We start from the raw sequence: 8,508 nt of genomic DNA, 5'->3' as shown, positions 1-8,508 counted from the left end.
TGTAGGTGTGATTTATAGGCCCCCAGGACAAATTGAAGAGTTAGATAATCTACTAGTTGAGGAAATAGCTAAAATGACAATGAAGGGGGAAGTTATCATCATGGGTGACTTTAATCTTCCTGATGTGAATTGGAAAACAAAAATAGCTACTTGTGCCAGGAGCACACATATTCTAAACTCCCTACTGGGATTGTCTCTAAAACAAGTCGTTGAGGAGCCAACTCGTAAAGAGGCCACACTAGATTTAGTGTTAACAAATGGAGATTTGGTATCAGATATTACTGTAAGTGAAAGTTTAGGATCCAGTGATCATCAGTCAGTGTGGTTTAATATAAAACAAAAGTTTTAGACTTTTCCAAAATTAGAATATGTGTAAAGGAGTCATTATCAGACTGGAGCAATTTAAATGGAGTCCAAAAGAAATGGGATTATTTAAAAGTTGCACTACTGAAGGCAACAGAAAATGGCATTAGGCTTGTCAGTAAAAGCAAAAAAATTAAGAAACCACTGTGGTAAAAATAGTAAAGTACTGGAGACCATATCTTCAGAAGGATATTGATACCTTAGAGAGAGTTCAAAGAAGGGTTACTAAACTGGTTCATGGATTGCAGGATAAAACTTACCAGGAAAGGTTAAAGGATCTTAACATGTATAGCTTGGAGGAAAGACGAGACAGGGGGGATTTGATAGAAACATTTAAATACATAAAGGGAATCAACACAGTAAAGGAGGAGACAATATTTAAAAGAAGAAAAACTACCACAACAAGAGGACAGTCTAAAATTAGAGGGACAAAGGTTTAAAAATAATATCAGGAAGTATTACTTTACTGAGAGGGTAGTGGATGCATGGAATAGCCTTCCATCTGAAGTGGTAGAGGTTAACACAGTAAAGGAGTTTAAGCATGCGTGGGTTAGGCATAAGGCTATCCTAACTATAAGATAATGCAAGGGACTAATGAAAGTATTTAGAAAACTGGGCAGACTAGATGGGCCGACTGGTTCTTATCTGCCGTCACATTCTATGTTTCTATGTGTAGGCTTTCAAAGTAAGATAGTATGATGCCACTGCGTTGAGAGAAACAAAAAAAAGGAAAAGAGCATTGAGCTAGTAAAAACCAACATGGTAACATTATGCTAGGCATTTTACTTTAACCCCTTAAGGACCAAACTTCTGGAATAAAAGGGAATCATGACGTGTCACACACGTCATGTGTCCTCAAGGGGTTAAGGTATAGGTTATAAGACAAGATATTTAGCCTATGCTAGACACATGGTGAATATTGCTTCGATTGCAGCACAGTCCCAAGTCCCACATGTCAGTACCTCATCTTCCCCTGGGCTGTAATACAGGCTGATGCTCTGGACTTACAAGTACCCCTGCTAGCTGCATCCCAGGCTTGCTCTAGGGGCCATCTAGCAGACTGCTTTGTGCAATGAGAAGGGAGCTTTCAAGCATGCAAATATTGTGCAGGGCAATGTCCCTCCTTGGAACATGACCCAGGAGGGCGGCAGTCTACAGTAGAATCAAGCCACCAGCATTGAGGTTTCCTACGAGGCGTCTGCCTCTGTTTCTGCGCCATCTCCTGCGTGCAAGAGTCTTGCCCAGCTGGTTGTTGCTTGTTGGAATAGAAATCAGTCTGGAGATCAGCTACTGCCTCAGGCTGTTCTATCCGCCGGTGAATCCGTACCCAGAATCACAATCATATGGTCTTAATGGCTCTGGAGACTCGCTCTTCATGTGAGGCACAGGTCGAGGGTGCTTGTAGGAGTGCAGGCATTGTATTGGCAGCCATTTTGGGTTGCTGGTCGCAGCTGAACTGCTTATCACTAGCCATCCGATCCAGTAAAGGTCATCACCACAGTGGGAACCGGGTTATCCCCCACCAGTCCATGGGGGGACAGGGGAGCTCAAATTCATGATATGTATCCTGTGTGGTGACAGGAGAGCGGCTGCCTCCCCGCAATGTCCATTCTTGTACGTCTCATCTAGCGTTTGTGTGAACAACGCAGGAATGGCTGTGTAGTTGGTACCAACGTGAGCCCCTTGGTGTCACTTGTCGCCCACAAAAGTCAATCTGAGACTTGATTCTGTGGATTTTCCACGATGGTTGCCGTGAAGAGCAGGAGCTTGTTACGCAGCAGTCAGGCCTCATTCCTTCCTGTTTGTTGAGTATGTTAGCTGGCTGGCAAAATATAACTCCCCAAAATCAATACAATAACTAGTCCTGATTGTTAAAATGACCAATAGGTCTAGGATTTTAACTAATTTTTAGAAGTTATAAAACATATTGCAAGGAGTTAATTTTTGTTTTAAAGCGAAAACTTTGCAAAATTTGGCTTGATGAGATTAGTTTTAATAGTGTCACGGAAAACACAATTGTTATGACGAAGTAAATATTTGATGAAAAGTACATCCCCCAGGCTATTTCACAAAAAGTATTTTGCCACTTTTCATTTAAGCATTTTATCAGCAACCTTCATCATATTTGCTTTGTTATATTTTTTTAAGTTTGTCACAGGTTTTTTGTTTGTTTTTATGGAGAATTTCAGACCACATCTCTCCCACTACTACTGTATTGACACCATATTTGAATTCTGCTACTGTTCTTGAGTACGATACCTAATGAGTACGTTTACCAGGAGTTTAAAGGGCTATAGGGTCAAATAAAATGCATGCCCCAACGTTGACATGCCTTTTTGCTTAGTTACTAGGCATACAATCTAGCCCTGCTGGTACATTAAAATCATGGCGGTCTATCCAGTCACCTGGCATTAGAGCCCTATACTGCACCATTATACTTATGTCAATTGTTAGCTAATTTTTATTTACGTTACAAAATTATGGCATCCCATTTTATTTTCCTATTTCATTGCAATATGTTTGTAAATATATTGTCTTCTAAATAAAGAAATACAATACAATAATGTGCACAAGTGTAATATATAGATATATATATATATATATATATATATATATATAGCTTAGCCTTTGCAACCTGCATTCTAACTTCACATATAAAAACCATATGGATTCATTGAGGTGTTGTGAAATATGGAAGAATGCGGAGAGAACCTTTATTGTGCCCAGATTTCTCTTCCACATAGCTTTGGGTAAGTCACTTGATAAGTCACCAGCTTCAGAGGAAAGGCGGCCACGGAGCTACAGCCAAAATGAGTGGTCGGACCGTTTCAAAGGGGCAAAATGCCTGATGGCTGTGTAAGTAAGCTGCCTTGGGAACCTTAAAGTAAGGTCAGTGTTTTTTAAGTGGATCCTTTTTTAAAAAAAAAAAAAAAGCATAGACATCCGTAAAAATAATGTAAGTGGGATTCAAATTGCTTTCAACTGGAGAAATGTAAAACACATTCAGGAGAAAATCATGAAAACATACATTTTGTAAACAGGAGGGACTTTAATCCTAATTAAATAAGTCGATATTTTGTTTTTTTCTTTCTTTCATTCTGAAAAATAAAATGTGCACTGGAACATTTAAATTGTTTCAGCTTGGCAACTTTTTTTTGGCCATCTTTGTTTTTTGGTTTTTTTTATTAGGATAATAGATGAGAAGCCACCAAAGATTTACATAAAAAAAACAACAAATTGTATTAAGACTCAAGTGGCAATATAATATAAGTGCTACGCAACTGTATAGGATCTAAAAATGAAACCCCAGACGCAGAATGCGCAGTCACAGTATAAGCACTGTTCAATCTATGCCAATATTTGAGAAAACTATTCTTAGAAGATTCACAAAAGAAGAGGCCCATCAGGCTCCCCGAAGTAGGTCTCATGTAAGCTGTAGACAACTGCTCCACAGCACCCAAGCTCTGAAAACAACCCGCACCTTCTGTCCACTAATCAGACTGCTCTAGGTGCCACAGGGCAGCTGTGGCAATATCCTCTCTGTGATTGTGAATGGTACCTATAGGGAGTGCAGGGCATGGCTTTTGATTCAGGTTAGTAGTGAGGAGACACCATATTGGATATTGGAACCTGCCTCAGACCCACCGGTCTGGACCAGTGTTAGTGTTAGTGTTTCAAAACAGTAAATGTATTACAACGATGATATCGCCAGTAAAAGTGACGTTTTTTGCATTTTTCACGCACGAACAGCACTTACACGGACGATATTATTGCTGTGATACTTTTTACTGTTTTGAAACACAAATATTTGTGTTCAGCGAACTCTCCCGAGTACAACAGTACCCCTCATGTACAGGTTTTATGGTGTTTTCAAAAGTTACAGCGTCAAATATAAGGTTTGTGTTTCATTTTTTTCACATTCAAATTCGCCAGATTGGTTACGTTGCCTTTGAGACCCTATGGTAGCCCAATAATGAAAATTACCCCTATGATGGCATACCATTTGCAATAGTAGACAACCCAAGGTATTGCAAATGGGGTATGTCCAGTCTTTTTTAGTAGCCACTTAGTCACAAACACTGGCCAAAATTGGCGTTTTTTGCATTTTTCACACACAAACAAATACTAACACTAACTTTGGCCAGTGTTTGTGACCAAATGGCTATTAAAAAAGACTGGACATACCCCATTTGCAATACCTTGGGTTGTCTACTATTGCAAATGGTATGCCATTATGGGTGTAAATTTTATTCCTGGGCTACTATATAGTCTCAAAGGCAATGTAACCTATCTGGCGAATTTCAATTTAAAAAGTAAAGTGCTATATTTGACCCTGTAACTTCCCAAAACACCATCAAACCTGTACATAGGGGGTACTGTTTTACACGTGAGACTTTGCTGAATACAAATATGTGTATTTTATTGTAGTAAAAGCAAACAGTATTATGACATTGACAGTTAAAATGTCATGTAGAACTAATAAAATAACATTTCTTATTTTCTCCCATTTTTTTCATATTAAATTATGTTTCATAGCTAAATATTTGATATTAAATGAAAGCCCTGTTTCTCCTGAATAAAATGATATATAATAAGGGTGGGTACATTTAATATGAAAGAGGTGAATTGCGATTGGACAGACATATAGCGCAAATGCCAGGTTTTGTTTACGTTTTGTTTTGTTCACAACGTGTACATTTGGCTCAGTCCTTAACCCCTTAACGCCGTTACGGCGTTCTATGCCGTCGCGGCTTTAAAGCCGTTGCGGCGGCATAGAACGCCGTAACGGCTTAAGCCCCCAGGACCTCGGAGGTACTTACCTCCGCCGCGATCCTCTTCTGGAGGGCTGCCTGACAGCCCAGGTAGCCCTCCTCCGGCAAGTGAGGCCCCCGGGGGCCATGTGATCGCTCTCAAAGAGCGATCATATGGCCCCCTATAGCTGGCTGTGGATCTGTAAAAAAAAAAATATTACACATGTTAAAAAATAAAATAAAACTAATTTTATATATATAATATATATATATAATTATATATATGTAACGTCATACGTAATGTATCTTAATATTAATATAAGTATATATATTAGTATTAAAATACACTTAGAATGACGTTACATATATATAATATGTGTATATATTTTATATATATAATAGATATATACACATATATTATATATATATATATACGTATAATTACAATAATAAATAAATAAAATAAAATATTGAAACAATATTTAAAATAAATTATATATTCATATGTAATTTCATTCTAACTGTATTTTGTTATTAATATATATATATATATTGGTAACAAAATACATTTAGAATGACATTCTATATATATCTATCTATATATAAAATACAAATAACCGCAAATATATATATATATAGAGATAAATACATATAATTACATAAAAGATTACATTAGTATACACGTAGAATTTAAATACCTATAAATGCATATATATTAAAATTCTACGTGTATATTTAAGTAATCTTTTAACATAATTATGTAATTTGATTAATTAAAATTTGATTGAAATGCCTGACATCACAGGGAGAAAGTGCAGAGAATTTAATTTGCAAGCACTATATTTGACCCTGTAACTCTCCAAGACACCATAAAACCTGTACATAGGGGGTACTTTTTTACTCGGGAGACTTCGCTGAACTCAAATATTAGTGTTTAAAACTGGTAAATTGTATTACAACGATGATATTTTAAGTAAAAGTGAAGTTTTTTGAATTTTTTACAAACAAACTGCTCTTTTATGGACTATATTATTGTTGTAATATTTTTTACTGTTTTAAAACACCAATATTTGTGTTTACTGTAGTCTCCTGAGAATAACACTACCCCCCATGTACAGGTTTTATGGTGTTTTGGAAAGTTAGAGAGTCACATATAAGGCTTGAATTTAATTTTTTTTACATTGAAATTTGCCAGATTAGTTATGTTGCCTTTGAGAACGTATGGTAGCCCAGGAATAAGAATTACCCCCATGATGGCATACCATTTGCAAAAGTAGACAACCCAAGGTATTGCAAATGGGGTATGTCCAGTCATTTTTAGTAGTTACTTAGTCACAAACACTGACCAAATATTAGTTTTTTGCTTTTTTCACACAAAAACAAATATGAACGCTAACTTTGGCCAGTGTTTGTGACTAAGTAGCTACTAAAAAAGACTAAACATACCCCACGTTCAATACCTTGGGTTGTCTACTTTTTCAAATGGTATGCCATTATTGGGGTAATTCTCATTCCTGGGCTACCACACCGTCTCAAAGGTAACATTACTAACCTGGCAAATTTCAATTTGAAAATGGAACGTTCTATATTTGACCCTGTAACTTTCCAAAACACCATAAAACCTGGGGGGTACTGTTGTACTCGTGAGACATCGCTGATTACAAATATGTGCATTTTTTTGCACTAAAACCTAACAGTATTATGACATTTACAGCTAAAATGTGAGGCGGAACTACAATTTTTTTAATTTTATTCATAATAACTTATGTTTCATATATAAATGTTTGATATGAAATTAAAGCCCTGTTTCTCCTGAACAAAATGATATATAATAAGTGTGGGTGCATTTAATATGAAAGAGGTGAATTACGGTTGAACAGACATATAGCGCAAATTCCAGTTTTTGTTTACGTTTTGTTTTGATCTGAACGTGTACTATTGATTCCGTCATGAAGGGGTTAAGGACTGAGCCAAATGTACACGTTGTGAACAAAACGTAAACAAAACATGGCATTTGCGCTATATGTCTGTCCAACCGTAATTCACCTCTTTAATATATATATTTAATATATATATTAATATCACAATACAGTTAGAACGAAATAACACACATCTATATATTTTTTTTTTTTTTTTTTTAATTTTTTTTAACGTATTTACATTTTTTAAATATTATATATAAATATATATATATATATTACAATAATTATATATATATTTAATCAGTATCAGTCTACGTGTAATTTGATATTAATATATATATATAATTATATATATATATATATATATATTAATAGTAAAATACACCTAGACAGTGTATGTATATGTGTGTATATATATATATATATATATATACTTAGATCATATATATATTTTTTTACACTGATTAATTTTATTTTATTTGATTTCCAGCCAGCAGGGGGACTACCTGTCATTACAGTTAGTCCCCCTGCTGGCAATGCCTGAGCCAGCTAACCCGGCCATGTGATTGTGAGGTCCTCGCAAGGACCTCACTCTCACATGGCCGGGGGGGCCCCCAGGAGGAAGGACGTGCCGCGGGGGGCTCCCTGGTAGTCCCCCCTACCGCGATCGCCGGCGTGGGATTGCCGGCGACCGGGTAAGTTAAAAAAAACAAAAAACGGAGGGTGTACTATTACGCCCGGCGGCGTTTAGAGACGCTTAAAATAGGGCGTAATAGTACGCCCTCCGGTCTTAAAGGGTTAAGGGGTTAAGTGTTCCCTTTATTTTTTTGAGCAGTGTAGATATATATATATATATATATTAATACATATTTTCATATTAAAATGCTTAGAATGAAATTATGTAGGTATATACAATATATATATTTATATTTAAAAATTCATAAAGAAAAAAATAATTTGAAAAAATTATATATGAGTAATTTCACTCTAACTCTATTTTGATGCTAATATATATATATATATATATATATATATATACACTGAGATATGAAAATACACTTAGAATGCAATTTTATATATATATATATGTATATAATAATTTTATATATATAGGCAGAAAGTCCAGATAATTTAATTTGCAAGCTCTATATTCAAACCTGTAACTTTACAAACCATTGAACACAAATATTTCAAAACAGTAAAATGTATCACAATGATGATATCAGTGAAAGTCCAGTTTTTGTGTGAAAAAAAAAAATAGAAATGCTAACTTTGAGCGCTGGGTGGGGGCCCTAAATACCAATAAGGGGAGGACATATTGTCCTCCACTCCGGCCCCCACCCCTGAGCGGTGGATGGGGGCCCTAAATACCAATATGGGGGGGACCTATTGTCCTCCCCCCGGCCCCCACCCCTGAGCGGCGGGTGGGGGCCCTTAATTAGAATAATGGGGGGACCTTTTGTCCTCCCCCC

The sequence above is a fragment of the Pelobates fuscus genome, chromosome 9 (assembly GCF_036172605.1).
Source record: "Pelobates fuscus isolate aPelFus1 chromosome 9, aPelFus1.pri, whole genome shotgun sequence".
Taxonomy (NCBI): Eukaryota; Metazoa; Chordata; class Amphibia; order Anura; family Pelobatidae; genus Pelobates; species Pelobates fuscus.
This window is presented reverse-complemented; position numbering follows the sequence as displayed.